At 37.5% G+C, this 15,518-nt stretch overlaps 1 long non-coding RNA gene across 1 annotated transcript in view; it reads left to right on the top strand.

Moving 5' to 3' along the window:
- The window catches only part of LOC113607400 (uncharacterized), a 94,938-nt gene that overhangs the window by 56,676 nt on the left and 22,744 nt on the right, over positions 1–15,518 (top strand). The window contains exons 3-5 of the long non-coding RNA XR_003427931.1: positions 10,266–11,995; positions 13,164–13,202; positions 13,555–13,660. This is a non-coding gene — a long non-coding RNA (uncharacterized LOC113607400). The remainder of the gene's footprint in view (positions 1–10,265; positions 11,996–13,163; positions 13,203–13,554; positions 13,661–15,518) is intronic.

Raw genomic sequence — 15,518 nt, 5'->3', positions numbered from 1 at the left:
TCCTTCGCAAAATTTAAACTTGAAACCATCCTTGGGGTATTCAGTGAATGGCCTTTGAAGTAGCTTGGTAATTCTGAGTTTTGTGGGAGTCGATTTTATTCAAATAAAAATGGTTTGCTGTTCTTTTACTGTGCTTCTGAAAAAGTTATTAGACTTAAAATGCAGTGGATCCATGCAATAGCCCGCCTAAGGCCTGAATTTTCTTCACTTGGTCTTTTCTAAAGTGAATTTTCAGAATAAGTTGTGTGTTAGCCTCTTCTTTGGTGTGCCGGTAGGTACAGCAGTTATCTGAGCTCTTCTGATTTTTGTTATATGTTAAGATAAAGACAAAATAAAGCTTTTTGGGGAGTATTAAGTGTTTCAAATATGAACATTTAAACAATGAACTACCTCAAAACTAAATAGATTGCAAGGAAATCAGTCTCCTGGAGAAAAAAGTTGGCTCTAAAGTTATTGGTGGGAGCAAGAGAGATGAAGTGAACAAACATATGGGCATTATGCTCCAGAAACTTTCTTTTTCATCTTACAATGTGGGTAGGATATGACACACGGCATGGATACAAGAGTGTTCAGTGCCATTTACAACTGTGGTCTCCTTGATTTTGAGCGATTATGTTGGTCATATTTTATCCATTCTAATACTTATGACTTGAAGTGATTTTATTAAAACTGTATTCCTTTGTTATTATTTGTAGGTAGAAATTGCTAGTTGTCTGACTTCTTCTGTAACAGATATAAAAGGCAATCCTAATTATTGTTATAAAAATATTTCCTGAACTACTTCTCAAAGCCTTATTCATAATTCTTTGATATTGGTGCGACCGGTAAATGCCAGGCCTATGTCATACCTAAAGGCTTATAGGATTATGTATATGTGGATAGTGAAGAGAAATCTATCGTTATGTATTAACATGCAGAATAAAATATAGCCGCGTAGTGACTTTGCTAGGAAAGCAGCTAATTTAACATAATGAAACTTTCTCTAGTTTAACCATAACCAGGGTAGAATATGATAGGTTTAATTTCTGGCATCTCACGTTCTGCAGATTTGAAGAATTAGGTGTAAGTGAGAATGTGAAGTTAGCAATTTATGTTAGTGCTATGGGGGGAATTGTGTCTCCCAGAAAAGAAAGGTTAGAGTCCTAAGCCCCAGGACCTCAGAATGGAACCTTATTTGGACATAGTCTTTACAGAGGTAATCAAGTTAAAATGAGATCATGAGGATGGGCCCTAATCCAATATGATTAGTGTCCTTATAAAAGGAGAAACTTTGGATACAAACACACAATCTTCATGTGGCATTATGAAGCTAGGAGTTCATGTGAAGACCAGAAGCCAAAGCCAAGGAACTTCTAGAAGTTTGGAGACATGCCTGGAGTAGACCTTTCCATAGGTTTTTCAGAGGGAGCGTGGCCCTGCCGGCACCTTGATCTCAGACTTCTAGCCTCCAGAACTGTAAGAAAATAGACTTGTTGTTAAGCCACTCAGTTGTGGGACTTGGTTGCAGCAGTCCTAGCTATCTCATACAATTAGGGTGGGTAATGCCAGATGGTATAATAGACAAGCCTCCAAATCTCAGTGCACAGACACAGTGAAAAGTTGTTTTTTGCTCATGCAGATGCTAATGACTTTGACTGAAGGGCAGCCTTCCACACAGACATTCAGAGGCCCCGGTTCTTCCTATGTTATGGCCTCACCAGTCCCAGAGCCTTGCGTCTTTTGCTGGGTCCTCTGTATCCACACAGCTGTGGTGGAGATGGAGGGGTCTAGAAAGGAGGAAAGTTATATTTGATCAAGGGCAGAAGAATAGGATCCTATGAGTTTCCCTAGGAGCTCAGAAATGTATTGGTAATTCAATATTATTATCATCAAATAATGTTGACATATTTTAAAGCACTATATACCAGATACTTCTAAAGTGCTTTACATGTAACAGGGTATTTGTCTCATTTAGTTCTAAATAGTTGGTACTGTTATTAACCTCATTTACAATGAAAACCAGGGATCAGAGAGCTCACCCAGGTGTCCATGGCGGAGCCGTGATTCAGACCCTGTCAGTCTGACTGCAGAATCTGTTTTTAACTCCTACACCATGGTGGCTCCACAACATACACAAATACCCTTATGAGTATTTAAAGGGCCCACAGTCATTCCTGCCTGTGGTCAATATCGACTGTGCTGTTTTGTGAAACTCATACCTACCAGTCTATTAACCCCTTTGAGTAATTGTGCTTCTAGGATTTTTGCTATTTAGAATTAGATTTGGCTGCAAATAAGAGTAATCCCCCCAATAAGCTCCTGTCTTATTTAAGTTTCTTTGATTTCTCTTTTGCTATAAAGACTAGATGTAGGCACGTAGGTCTGCTTCGAAGCCTCTACTCCATGAAAGCCTCAGGCACCCCGGTTCCTTTTCTCTCCTTCTTCTGCTGTGTGTGGCCATTTCCAAGGGCATGTCCTGTGTTCTGTGCAAGACAGCTGGTCCATGTCCAGCTGTTACATATGCATTCCAGCCAGCAGGAAAGAGGAAAGGGAAGGAGAAGTACAAAACTCTGTGTTAGGAGCTTCTTGTAGTTACCCACTTCATGTGTGTCCCATTGTCCAGAACTTCGTCAAATGGCCACACCTAAAGAGAGGCTCCCAGCTAAAAACCAGGGATTCCATTATGGCAGACTAATGAAAATCAAGTAGATATTGGGGGATAAATAACTGTCTCTGCCACATGCCTTAAAATTCTAACTGTGGAATAAAAACGTATTGTTCTGCTAAAGAAATCCAGGCATCACTTTGGAAGAATGCATTTTCTGTAAGTTGCCTTATTCTTGGTTCTGAATCATTGCTGCACTTAAAGCTGGACCTTAGGATTCATCTTCTCAGGCTGTTTAGGGCTGGGGTTTAGGTTCAGTTAATAGGACCAATTGTTTTTCTTTCTTTCTCTTTACTTTCACATATTCTTACATCAGTGCAAAGATTCTCAGGTTTGGAGGATGTAAGGACCTTTCCTATTTGGCTTCTCCGTGCCTGTGCCACCACCTCAGGCTTGCATAAACGCACCTCCCCTCACTGCCTGGGATGTCTGGTGCTTGGACTTCATTTCCTCCATTCCTGTAATGCAGTGTTTACTCAAATTACAAAGTCAGATTAAAACATCTAAGCCATACATGGGAGGTCCACGGTGGCTATTAGAGGTAGGAAAGCAGCTCACAGCCTTAGATCCACAATGATACATTCTACGTCATGCTTGCCGTCACAATATCTTTACGCTTTTTTCTGTTCTCTTCATTAACAAGATTTATATATCACCCTAAGTGTGAGTAATATGCACTAAGGACTTAATTAGCATATCAATATAAGGTAATTTGTTTGTCTGACCAGTGAATACTAAATCTTAACTGATATGGAAATGAGAAAATGCTTTTTCTGCCTTTTCCAGAAGAATACAAATTAAAATAAATTTCAAGTTGCATGATTCTTGGCCACTGTTTTCTCGGGAGACCCATTATCTTTATTAATACGAGTTATAACATTTGCATAAATGTATTTTGTTTATACAAACAATTCTGTATATTTGTGAAGCAAAAAGAAAAAAAAATTTTTTTAATTCTTTAAAAGAACCCAAAGCGAGCCGGAATTCAACATTGAAAATTTTACTTTATTATAGGGTTTTGATACATTTAATTGTGTGGGTGTGAGTATAAAATAGGTCATTTATTAGAGCCGAAGTACTGCCCACAAAATGTGAAGAGGGAGGAGAATGTTTTCAGTTTAATAAAGTTAACATCTGGACACTAAATAGAAGTGCAGTTTCTATCAGGGATTCTTTTTTTCCTGCAGGAAAATGATGCCAAGTTTTTAGCTTTGCTACACTCACATTGAAGATTCTAATTGCAAAATGAGTCATGGTTGCAGTGATCCTGTTGGAGATATAAACTGAATGGACCTTCTGAGTAAGAGCTGAGCCAAGACAGTAAACCACTGATGGGAACGTTATAGCCATGTGGATTTATTTTGTTTGCATAACTGAGCAAAATTAGGATATTTCCCTTTTATGATGATTTGTTTTGGTTATTTTAATCAGACTCTTTAATATATATTTTTGTTATCTAGGTTATACTTGATTCTTTTTCGTTAAGGACAAGGTAGAGTACAGGTGTTTTCCAACTTGAGTGAAGGATAATTTACATGCAATGAACTACGTATGTTTTAAATGTGTGAGTTCCAGTTGCTCCCTCTGCCTGCCTTCTCTCTGCGTTGTCAGCCTTTTAGTTTTAGTGGTATCATATTTTGATTTGAATCTATATTTCCCAGCTGACTAATAATGTTGAATATCTTTTCATGTGTTTCTTGGCTATTTCTATATTGCCTTTGGGGACGTGTCTTCTTTTTCAAATCTTTTGCTCTTTTTTTTAAACTGGGTTGTTTAATTTATTATTATATATATATATATATTTTCTTTTTGTGGTACGAGGGCCGCTCACTGTTGTGGCCTCTCCCGTTGCGGAGCACAGGCTCCGGACGCGCAGGCTCAGCGGCCATGGCTCACGGGCCCAGCCGCTCCACGGCATGTGGGATCTTCCCAGACCGGGGCACAAACCCGTGTCCCCTGCATCGGCAGGCGGACTCTCAACCACTGCGCCACCAGGGAAGCCCGGGTTGTTTAATTTATTATTGAATGTAAGTGTTCTTTATATATAGTGTTCTAAATACAAGTCCTTTGTTCTACATGTTTTCTAAATATTTTCTCCAAGACTGTGGCTTAACTGTTTGTTCAATAGTGTCATTTATTCAAAGATCAGAAGCTTTCAATCTTGATGAGGTCAAATTTTTCAAAAATCTTTTATGTACTGTGGATTTTGTGACATAAGAAATTTTTACCTATCCCAAGGTCACAAAGATCTTCTCCCATGTTTATTGTAGAAGTTTCATACTATTAGGTTTTACATTTAGGTCTGTGATCTATGTTGAATTGATTTTTATGCATTGTGGGAAGTAAAGTTCAATGTTAATTTTCAAGATATGGATTATCCAATTGTTCAAGTACCATTTAATGAAAAGACTCTCCTTTCTCCATTGAATTACCTTGGCACCTTTGCCAAAAATTAATTGACTCTATGTGTGGATATACTTTTGCATTCTTCATTGCATTTTATTATCTGTTTATATGTTTACTAATTCTAAGCTGTCTTGGTTATTGTAGCTTTGTAAAAAGCTTTTTTATCATAGTGAGTCCTCCAACATTGTTCTTCCTTTAAATAATTTCCTGGGCTATTCTAAGTTCTTTTATTTTCATATATATTTTTAAAATTAGCTTGACAGTTTCTACAAAAATAAAGCATTAATTGAAATTGTGTTCAACTCATAAATCAGTTTTGTTATAACCAACATCTTAGTGATGTTGGGTTTTCTAATCCATGAACATGTTCTGTTTATTCACTTAGGTCTACAAGTGATTTGTAGATTCATTGGGATTTTTGTAAATAGGAACAGTTTTAGTTTTCCCTTTCTGATTGGTATGCCTTGTATTTCTGTTTCTTGCCTTACCGCAATGGCTAAGACTTCAATTATAATGTTAACTAGAAGGGGTGGATATGAGCATTCTTGCCTTAATGATTTTAGGGATATTTTTTTGGCCCTTAATTATGATATTAACTATGTATGCTTTTTTTAATGTCAGATTGATGAATACCTTCCTATTTCCAGTTTCCTAAAAATTTTAATGTGAATATGTGTTGAATTCTATCAGCTGCTTTTTCTGTATCTACTGGAATTATATGAAGTTTCCCTTTTGTTATTTTAATAGAGTAAATTACATTTTTTTAAATGTTCAACCAGCCTTGAATCTCTGTGATAAGGTGTATTTAGTAATAATGTATTATATATTTTTTAATATATTGTTAGATTCTATTTGCTAATATTTTGCAAAGGATTTTTACACCTATGTTGTATAAAATTTTGGGTTTATAGCCCCAGAAAGTGAGTTTGTCAGTATTTCTTCCTTTTGTTTTTTAAAATGTATAAGGTGGGTATTATTTTTTTCCTGAAGTTTAATAGAGTTCACCAATAAAACTATTTTAGGTATTTTGTCATTGTTGAAATTTTTTTTATAACAAATTCAATTTCTTAATTGATATAGATATATTCAATTTCTCTGTTTTGTTTTTTGTCATTCTTAGAATGGTATTTTTCAAGGTATTTGTCCTTTTTACCTAAATTGTCAAATTTATTGACATTAAAAATTTCCCTTTTTAGTATTTGTAAGATCTGAATTGATAATCCCTTTTTTTATTTCTGATATTAGTAATTAGAGTCTCTCCTTTTGAACTGTGTTTTCATATCTAAAATGTATCTCTTATTGGAAGTGTTTTATGGTGGTTTTGCTTTTTAATCCACTGTGACAACCTCTGACTTGTAATTAAAGTGTTTATATCATTACCACTTAATGTAATTTTTTTATATGCTTGGATTTTGTCATCCATTTAACTTTTTTCTTCTTGTTTCCTTTGCTTTTATTGTTTTTATGTTCCCCCTTTCCTTTCCTAAATTTTTTAAGTTATTAGAATATTTTTTAGCATTCTATTTTACTTTATATATTGCTATATCTCATTGCCATTCTATCTATATCTTATTGCAATTTTTTAAATGGTTGTTTGGCAGACAACAATGTGTATCCTTAATCTTTCTCAGATTACTTAAAATTAGTTTGTATCATTTAATGTAACATTAGAAAACTTGCAATCATATCGATCTCTTTAATACTTACAATGACAATGTATATAAATATAAAATATTACAACTGCAAACATTGAAAACATCACTAAACAATGTTTTAGTTTTTATTTTAAACAGTCATAGGTATTTTATGGAAATTGAGAAAAAATAGATATTTACCATTTCCAGGGCTTTTCAGTTTTTCCTGAAGATCCAAATTTTTCTCGGGAAACATTTCTTTTAGCCTAAAGAAATGTATTAAGTATTTCTTATAGTGAAGGTTTGCTGGTGATATATTTTGTTGGCTTTTCTTTATCTTAAAATTTCTTGGGCTTCCCTGGTGGCGCCGTGGTTGAGAGTCTGCCTGCCGATGCAGGGAACACGGGTTCGTGCCCCGGTCTGGGAAGATCCCACATGCCGCAGAGCGACTAGGCCCGTGGGCCATGGCCGCTGAGCCTGCGCGTCTGGAGCCTGTGCTCCACAACGGGAAAGGCCACAACAGTGAGAGGCCCACGTACCACCAAAAAAAAAAAATTTTCTTTGTTTCACCTTCATTTCTAAAGATATTTTTCACTTGGCATAGAATTTTGCATTGACAACTTTTTTTTTTAATTTCAGTACTTTAAATATATTATTCCACTGTCTCTAGTTTCCCTGGTTTCTACTGAGAAATTTCTGATTATATGCACTATGATTCCACTGTATGTACTGCATCTTTTCTTCTTCTGACTACTTTCAAGTTTTTCTCCTTACCTTTGGTGTTTTGCAGTTTGAACTTTAATATGAATAGGCAGTTTTTCTTTGAATTTTCCTTTTCGGGGAATTTTCTGACCTTCTTGAATATATAAATTTAAAACATTCACATAACCTGGGAAGTGTTTGGCCATATTAAATTTAAACACTTTTTCCTGCCCTGTTTTCTCTTTCTTCTTTTCTCCTGAAATGGAACTGGTACGTAGAGCTACCCTCCCCTGCTGTTCGTGGTGGGTGGAAGAGACAAATGAGGCAAATGTCTTTTGTTGCATAATTTGGCCTAGGGTGGGTTTTGTCAGAGGGTATTATTTCATTCTGCATTGGTCAGATCTTTACATTTTTCCATGTACAAGTTCTGGAAATAAAGGAAAATTTTAAGAGAATTTAGGATAACAAGTGACGACTGAAAAAGGAAGAAAAAGAAGGTGCTACTTATAAGTTAGAAGCAGTGGGCTATTTGGCCTGGACAGGGAATAGTTCCTGAGGGAAATGAAGCAATACTGGCTGACCTAGAGGATGGGCTCCAGGTGTGTTCTCAGGCTACTCTGAAGATGGCAACTAAATGGTGTATTGGAAGGATTTTTTTCATGCTGTGTACATTTATCTCTGGATTAGATCATGAAAAGACCTTGTAAACAATAACAAAAATTTTTTTTACTAAGATTTGAAAAATAAGGTAGTTTTCCTCGGGTTTAGAATAGTTTATATGTGGTCCTTACAGAGGATGTAGGTGCTGACTCAATCTCTCAAGGTCCCTTTCAACCCACCATTCTATAATTCTATAATTAATTACTGAATGAGAAGATCATTTAATTAGTGTTACAGTTAAATCTGCGCTAGGAACACTTATATCCCTGGCATTCCTGAAAAAGCCATAGATGTGGTTTTCTTGAAAAGACCCTTTTGGGAAGTAGTTAGCGGTAGTGTTGCTGAGTTATCAAAGAATCATCTGCCTTTTGGCATCATTGATGGGCCATTTTGTTTATCATAGGACAATGCTTGATAGAAAATTAGTAATCATATACAATAGCATGGCAGGAGATCAACTGCTTTGCTTTTGGCAAGAACTAATGATTCCTTTTTGCAAGACCAGCATAATGCATGACTTTGCCTTTCATTTTTCACAAAATAAAAACATTTGCATACATTTTTGCAAGAGTCAGTCATAGTATTAAAGAAAAACTAAGAATCATCTAAAACAATAGCTTAGCATAAATAAAAAAGATTGGATGTAACACAGCACCACAAAAAATACTAGACCTGCCTCATTGCACTGAATTTCTGCAGGACATAACACTTTCATCAGAAAACAAAACAGTGGAAATAATAAATGGATACTATAAATTAAAACTGGTGCAATTACAAGGAGGCATCCCACAAATAATTCTTCTTTGTACAGTGTGTTCCAATTGTATTAAAAGATCTTTTTTGTTTTGCAAAACAAATTTTACTCTCCAGATTAAAGAAAATATTTTTTATGTACATGATTATAATGGGCTGTTGAATTAAGATTCTAAGTCTTCTGCAAAATAGAGAATCTGAATATTCCTAATACGACACAATCTAATACAATAAAGCTGAATTTCTCTTATCATATAAAGCTCTCTTTCTCTACATTCAAATGATTTCCCAGAGATGCACTTAAACCCAGACTCATTATAACATTTATATTATTCCTATTATTGTGGTTAGAAAGCATGGTTGTACTTCATGAAAGGGAAGGATGTAATAGCCATTGTTAAAAAGAAGTCAGAGGGGTGTGAAACAGCTGTTTTAGCTCTCCAAAGAAGAAAGTATAAGTTCATTTAATCTAAATACATTTGGATGCCTCTTGGCCGATACTTTTAACCCATGGTGATTTATTCTAATTTTCATGGATGACTAATATGGCACACCTTCCAATGATGAAAACTGACCTTTTCTGAAGTTCTCTGCTGAATTATTCATCCACAGGGGAATTTGCTTAAGGAGTGTTAGAAACTCTCTCTTGGGGAACAGAACCAAACTTTTACAATCAGTTAAAAAAAAGAGTAAATAAGCATATTGACATTTCATATTATCAATTTCTGCTTTCCAATCTAAATTTTCTATTGACTCTGTTGGAATGTGAATGCAAAAAAATATTTCATTTCTATTTACAAAGAAATTATTTGGCATGTGTGATGGGCAATTAAATGATGACTTCAGTTTTTCATCTATAAGTTGGAGTGTTGACTCATCTGGGCCAGCATTGTTATACAATCTTTAAAACAGATGATTATGTGGTACTGGGCCAGTAGCACTGTCACACACATATTTCTCGATCACCAGCTTCCATTGTGGCTGCTTCCCGTTCAGTCACCCTTTATTGGCTTAATAAAATTGTTAGGATTGTCATTGACTCAAAAAGAGAAACCAGGAAGAAAATAAAGAATAAAGACTAGTTTCAGCATGGACCTTTATTTTTTGCTAAATATTCCTCTCAAACCTAGCCTTCACCATAGACTTCTGCATGGTGGATAATTTGCCTGGTTCTAGTTTATATTCGAAAGAACTAGTTAAAATAATTCCAATTTTTGTTCTATATTTGGAACAATGAGGACTTAGTTACTTGGAAACCCACCATAAATTTCTGTGACCCATGCATGGTGACTTTTTTTTTTTAATAGAAAAAAAAGGTAAGAAAAGCAAATAAAAGTATTTGTAAAATCATTGTATAGGGTGTATTATGGGGAAAGTAAATATTCAGGCTGATCTTATCTACTTAACTTTTTTACAAATTTGGTTATGATGTAGCAGATCTGGACATCTATTGTTTCATTTTCCAGGTGACTTTCATGCCTACCTCGTCAGCAGGTCCCGGCATACGGCTGATAGTTGGAATGTGATGTCACAACTGGAAGAAGGTAAGGTGTCTGTACTTTCACTGCCTGTAACTCCAGAGTCAGCCTAAGAGGGGAATACATGCACTATGAGCCTTGGGAGAAATAAAATTTGCTTTTCTTTGGAAAATGTTGGGAAACTTGTCTTAAATTTTCTACATGGAGCTATAATAAAACGACGACCTTGAGATACTGTAAGATGGCTATTACATTTTTGCATTTCACAAGGGAATGTCCTTTTTCAAAGTAGAATATAAAGACTTTCAGAGGTTGTATTAGTTTGAGTTTCATCAAACGCAGATCCTGAAAGAAAGCTTCGGGAGTAAATACTTTGGAAGGTGATCGCAAAGCTGCTGTTTTGTGGTAGAGAAGTAAGGCAGGGATGGAATGGGGCCAATCAAATATATTTTAAAGAGCACATCATGGCCATGGGCAATGGGGGCTTAAGTGCAATGGGGACCCTCATAAAAACTGTGGAACACACCTCAGAACTCCCCTGTGGTAGGGTGAGGAACCTGGAAGGCTTGTCCACCAATTCCTGCCTCTCTTCGTTTGAGGGTTACTTCTGTGGTGCTAACATCTTATTTCTGGCCTCCCCCAGGTGTGAGCCAAGTGCATTCCTGTCACCAGCAAAATCATTCTGGGAAGTAGATGCATGGGGCCATGGTGTATAAAAGAGCTGTGTGCAGGTTAGCGCTGGCTTGGAGTGAAGGGATGTGGGTAGGGCACCAACAGGTGTGTATTGCTATCTATCAAGGAGAGAGAATACTTATGAAGTCATAATCCTATACATCCATTGTATAGATTAGGGCTCAATCAGGAAGACAGAACCACTGTGCATTATACGGAACATGGTACTGTTGGGGTGAGGACAAACGGGAACCTGTCACCACTTGCAATCTCTACAGCAAAGGTGACTCACAGAAGAAGCTGGTGCTCTTTGCCTAAGAGCAGCACCCAAGTCTGGCTCCAGACTAGAGAAGCTAAAGGAGGAGAGGAAGCGGCAGTACAGGTTGCTGTGGGCACAACTGCTGGATCCCACCAACGATGTGGCCAGAAGGTCAGCAACCATGTGCACACAGTGCAACCATGCCCAGTGCGCTGTATCAACCTTCAGAAGAAGGTGACTACTGCTTGTCTTCTGACTTCCAGATCTCACAAAAATCTCTCTTCTTACCCCAAACAATAAAGAGAAGAGATTTCTTAGCATTCCACCAAGTTCACAGGCTGCAAAGCCGTCACATCCGTGTTCTGTTAGTTAAATTCTATTTTCTGGGAAGGCCAAGGGAAGTGTACACATACATTCATAAAATCTAGGGGACGAAGAAATTTGACAGTTCCTGATTTTTTCTTAGCTCTAAAATTTAGAAGCTTTTAGAAGTTTAGAGATACTTGACTAAAGTAATCCTCTGAATTAATCTTTATTTTAACAAAGAACGTTATTTAATTTCTCATGGTGTTGGATAATCGAGGTTTTATTTGATTAGGTGTAGTGTGTGTGAAGGGAAAGGGGATGTCTATTTGTGTGGTTCATCAAGGCATGAACTTCACATTTCCTTCGAATTCCCCCCCTCAACACACCCTCAAAAAATCAGGTGCTCTCATTGTGTGAGCTTGAACTAGTCACCACAGAAAGTAACTGGAAGCGTTTCATGAACCACATTGGACCTTTAAGGGTATGTACTTGTTTATTTTCTAATTCTTTACTGTAACTGTACTTTTAATGATTTTTATAGGTTTAACATGACTTTAAGTGATGGTCTAAAGATGTTCTTGATTAAAAAACCTTTTTTTTTGGAATTTACCATCAGGATGTCAATGGACCCAGAGCAAATGCATGGTTTTCTTCTAACTCAGGCTGGAAAAACACTGTGGGATTCTTGTGCCCACAGGAAATCTATAGATGAGGCATAGTTATTTTGGATTCTTTAATATTAGATTTACAGAGGACCTGGGGGAGTAATGAAAGCAGCTGAAGGTAAGATGTAAATCACAGTGTAGAGGTGATGATACAGGGCTGACAGAGGACAGAGGGAAAGCTCAGGATAAAACTAGTGGTATATTGGAACTGGCTTGAACTTGCTTATACGAGCTGATCGTGGGCAACTTTCCCCAAATCTCAGTTTAGTGATACCACATTGGTAACTTGGAAACATCCACGGTGAAAGTATCTGTACTGTAGAATTTGGAAGACCCTGCAAACCAGGGCTTCCTCCACCTTTCGCCCCTACCAGCCTGAGAGCTGATTGTTAAACTTTTCCCAGCACATGACTGGGTAAGTATGAAGTCACCTAGTTGCTGTTCTTCTTTCATGTTTTGGACAGACCTTTCTATGCACAGGGTACTGAATGGTGGTTGATGAATGTGTGCTTTGGTCTATGATTTTATTTAACGGTTTGTAACTCTCATCCTGAGATTTGAATTCAGGCGGTCTGCAGACCTTTGTTTTGCACTACTATTCATTCCATATTTACTGCACACCCACCATGTGCCAGGTGCAGTGCTTGGTGCCAGGGATACCATAGTGATGACCGACATGGCTCTTGTCTTCATAGGGTTTACGTCTCCAGAGGTTCTCAGCCTTGTCACTCTTGACATTTTAGACTGGATGATTCTCTGTTGTGGGATTAAGCAGCATCCTGGCCTCTATCCACTAGATGTCAGTAGCAACTCCCCCCAGCTGTGAAAATCAAAAATGTCTCCATGTTGCCAAATGTCCCCTTTGGCACAAAATTTCCCTGGTTTGAGAACCCCTATGATAAACAACTGTAATGCAAGAGAAGCTAGTTCTGAGAGAAGCCGGCACTTGAATAGATATTTACAGTTGTCATCTCTGTTTTACAGGTGGACAAACTGAGGCGCTCAGAGTAAGAAGTCACTTGGGTAAAACACCTTTTTAAGTAGTCAAAGTAAGATTATAACTCTTGTCTTCTTGATTTTACAAATAATTCTGAAATTGGACAACCAGGAAAAAACTGGCTAGGTAGCTAGAAATGATGCAAACTTAGAAAAAATCGTTCATGGCCAAGAATAGCAACATTGGTCATAGCTTTTAGGAAAGGAATTTTAAATATTTATTAAAAATATGACTATTCATATTATGGTCAGAGACCATATGTGAGTAAATAAAGCGCAGTTTTTCTAGAACTAAAATTCTAAAAATGTAATGGCATAGGTGAAATTGAAAAGTGAGGGGGGAATTGTTGAAACCCCATGTGACTGTGTGACTCCTTAGGGCCTTCCAGATGAGCTCACGTTGGATGAGGACATGTCCAAGGCACGACGGGAGTTGATCCTGAATCGTGATGAATGACACGCAGTTATAAAAAGGATTTCTGGAAGTGATGCTCAGTAATTGGCGTATTTCACAGAATACTGTTTTGCTTTTATCTCATGCTAAAATAAATTTTGTATTAGTGTTTTGTACACATTTTTAAAAGAACATGTTACCTTTTGTCATAGAACTTTCTAAGTATTAGAGTTAAAATTAAATTTAAATTAAACATTGTTTTAATTAAAAAAAATTTTTTTTTCGGCCGCGCCACATGGCTTGCGGATCTTAATTCCCCGACCAGGGATAGAACCTGTGCCCCCTGCAGTGGAAGTATGGAGTCCTAACCACTTGTCGACTTAAAAAAAATGCACAATGTGAGGGTTGCGAGTTAAGTTTTATTTGGGGGCAAAATGAGGACTGCAGCCCAGGAGACAGCGTTTCAGATAGCTCTGAGGAACTGTTCGAAAGAGGTGGGGGGAAGGTCAGTATATAGGTGATTTTGGTGAAGGGGGAGTACATGCAATCGAGCACATATTTTCTTGCAGAAGATTTCTGCTAGTCACGAGGAGCAGTCGTCACCATGAAGGATTTTAGTGCTTTTCTAGATATGAGGAGATACAAGCATCTGGCTCATAAAATCGGCTCCTGAAAATATCTAACTATCTGAAGACCTGTTCTGCCAGTTTTTCCCAGAGCACAGAGTGTCTCATTTCTTCTCTCCACCCTGAACTCCTTTCAGAGGGTGTTGAAAATCAGCAGCTGCAGCAGCACATGATTTAATCCTTGTAGAGGTAGATGGCATGCGCCAGTGACAAGTGCCAATTTTTAGTTGACACACTGGACCGCCAGGGAATAAACTGAGGCTTGCAAAAAAAAAAAAAAATGCCAAAGACAACAAAAAGACTCTTTAAAGCTATGTTTGGAGTAAGAGAAACAGGGAGGCCCTCTGCCTGGAGCAAATGGTATGATGCTAACAGATGACAGAGGGAAAGCACAGCCCTTCAGCTTTATTTCTGCTCAGCCTGTTCAAGGAAAATCGTGTTCCGATGGGGAAGATATTTGAGAACAAATATTTTGAAAGAAATCAAAGCCTGAGAAATTGAAGAAGTCATAAAACACCTGTTTTAAATGTATTAAAATTCAGTTTCATCTTTGTTCATTCATTCATCAAATGTTAACTAACATTCATACACTGGGCTGAGCAAGGGAGAAATGGTCATTCTCAGTTCCTGAATTTTAGTGGAAGTACGCAAATGAAATTCACTGGGATACCTTGTACATCTGGTGTTCCATGTACCATGTTAGGGCACGTATAGAATTCAATGGGGGCCAAACCTGGTGTGAAGAAGGGAGGATGTTAGGTCATGGTTTTCTCAGAGTCCTTCCCCCCACCGCCTGCCCCAGCAAATGAGAAGGATTTAACAAGGTGGAAAAGTGACAGGTAGGGATGGAAAAGGATGCTGCTGATATGGATAATGTATGCTCATGGGCCAAAAATTATATTATGGGCTCCTGAGGGAACCTGCCCATGTGACCACACAACCACTCCCAGCAAGTTTTAAGAAACCATGGTGAATGGAATATTACTCAGCCATAAAAAGAAATGAAGTTGAGTTATTTGTAGTTAGGTGGATGGACCTAGAGTTTGCCATACAGAGTGAAGTAAGTCAGAAAGAGAAAAACAAATACTGTATGCTAACACATATATATGGAATAAAAAAAAATGGTCATGAAGAACCTAGGGGCAAGACGGGAATAAAGACACAGACCTACTAGAGAATGGACTTGAGGACACGGGGATGTGGAAGGGTAAGCTGGGATGAAGTGAGAGAGTGGCATGGACATATATACACTACCAAACGTAAAATAGATAGCTAGTGGGAAGCAGCAGCATAGGGAGGTCAGCTCGGTGCTTTGTGACCACC

This window comes from Aethalodelphis obliquidens, unplaced genomic scaffold (genome assembly GCF_003676395.1).
Source record: "Aethalodelphis obliquidens isolate GAN/ISIS:26980383/991018 unplaced genomic scaffold, ASM367639v1 scaffold3, whole genome shotgun sequence".
NCBI classification, from domain to species: Eukaryota; Metazoa; Chordata; class Mammalia; order Artiodactyla; family Delphinidae; genus Aethalodelphis; species Aethalodelphis obliquidens.
Note: the sequence above shows the minus strand (reverse complement) of the source record. Positions and strands in the feature narration are given on the sequence as shown.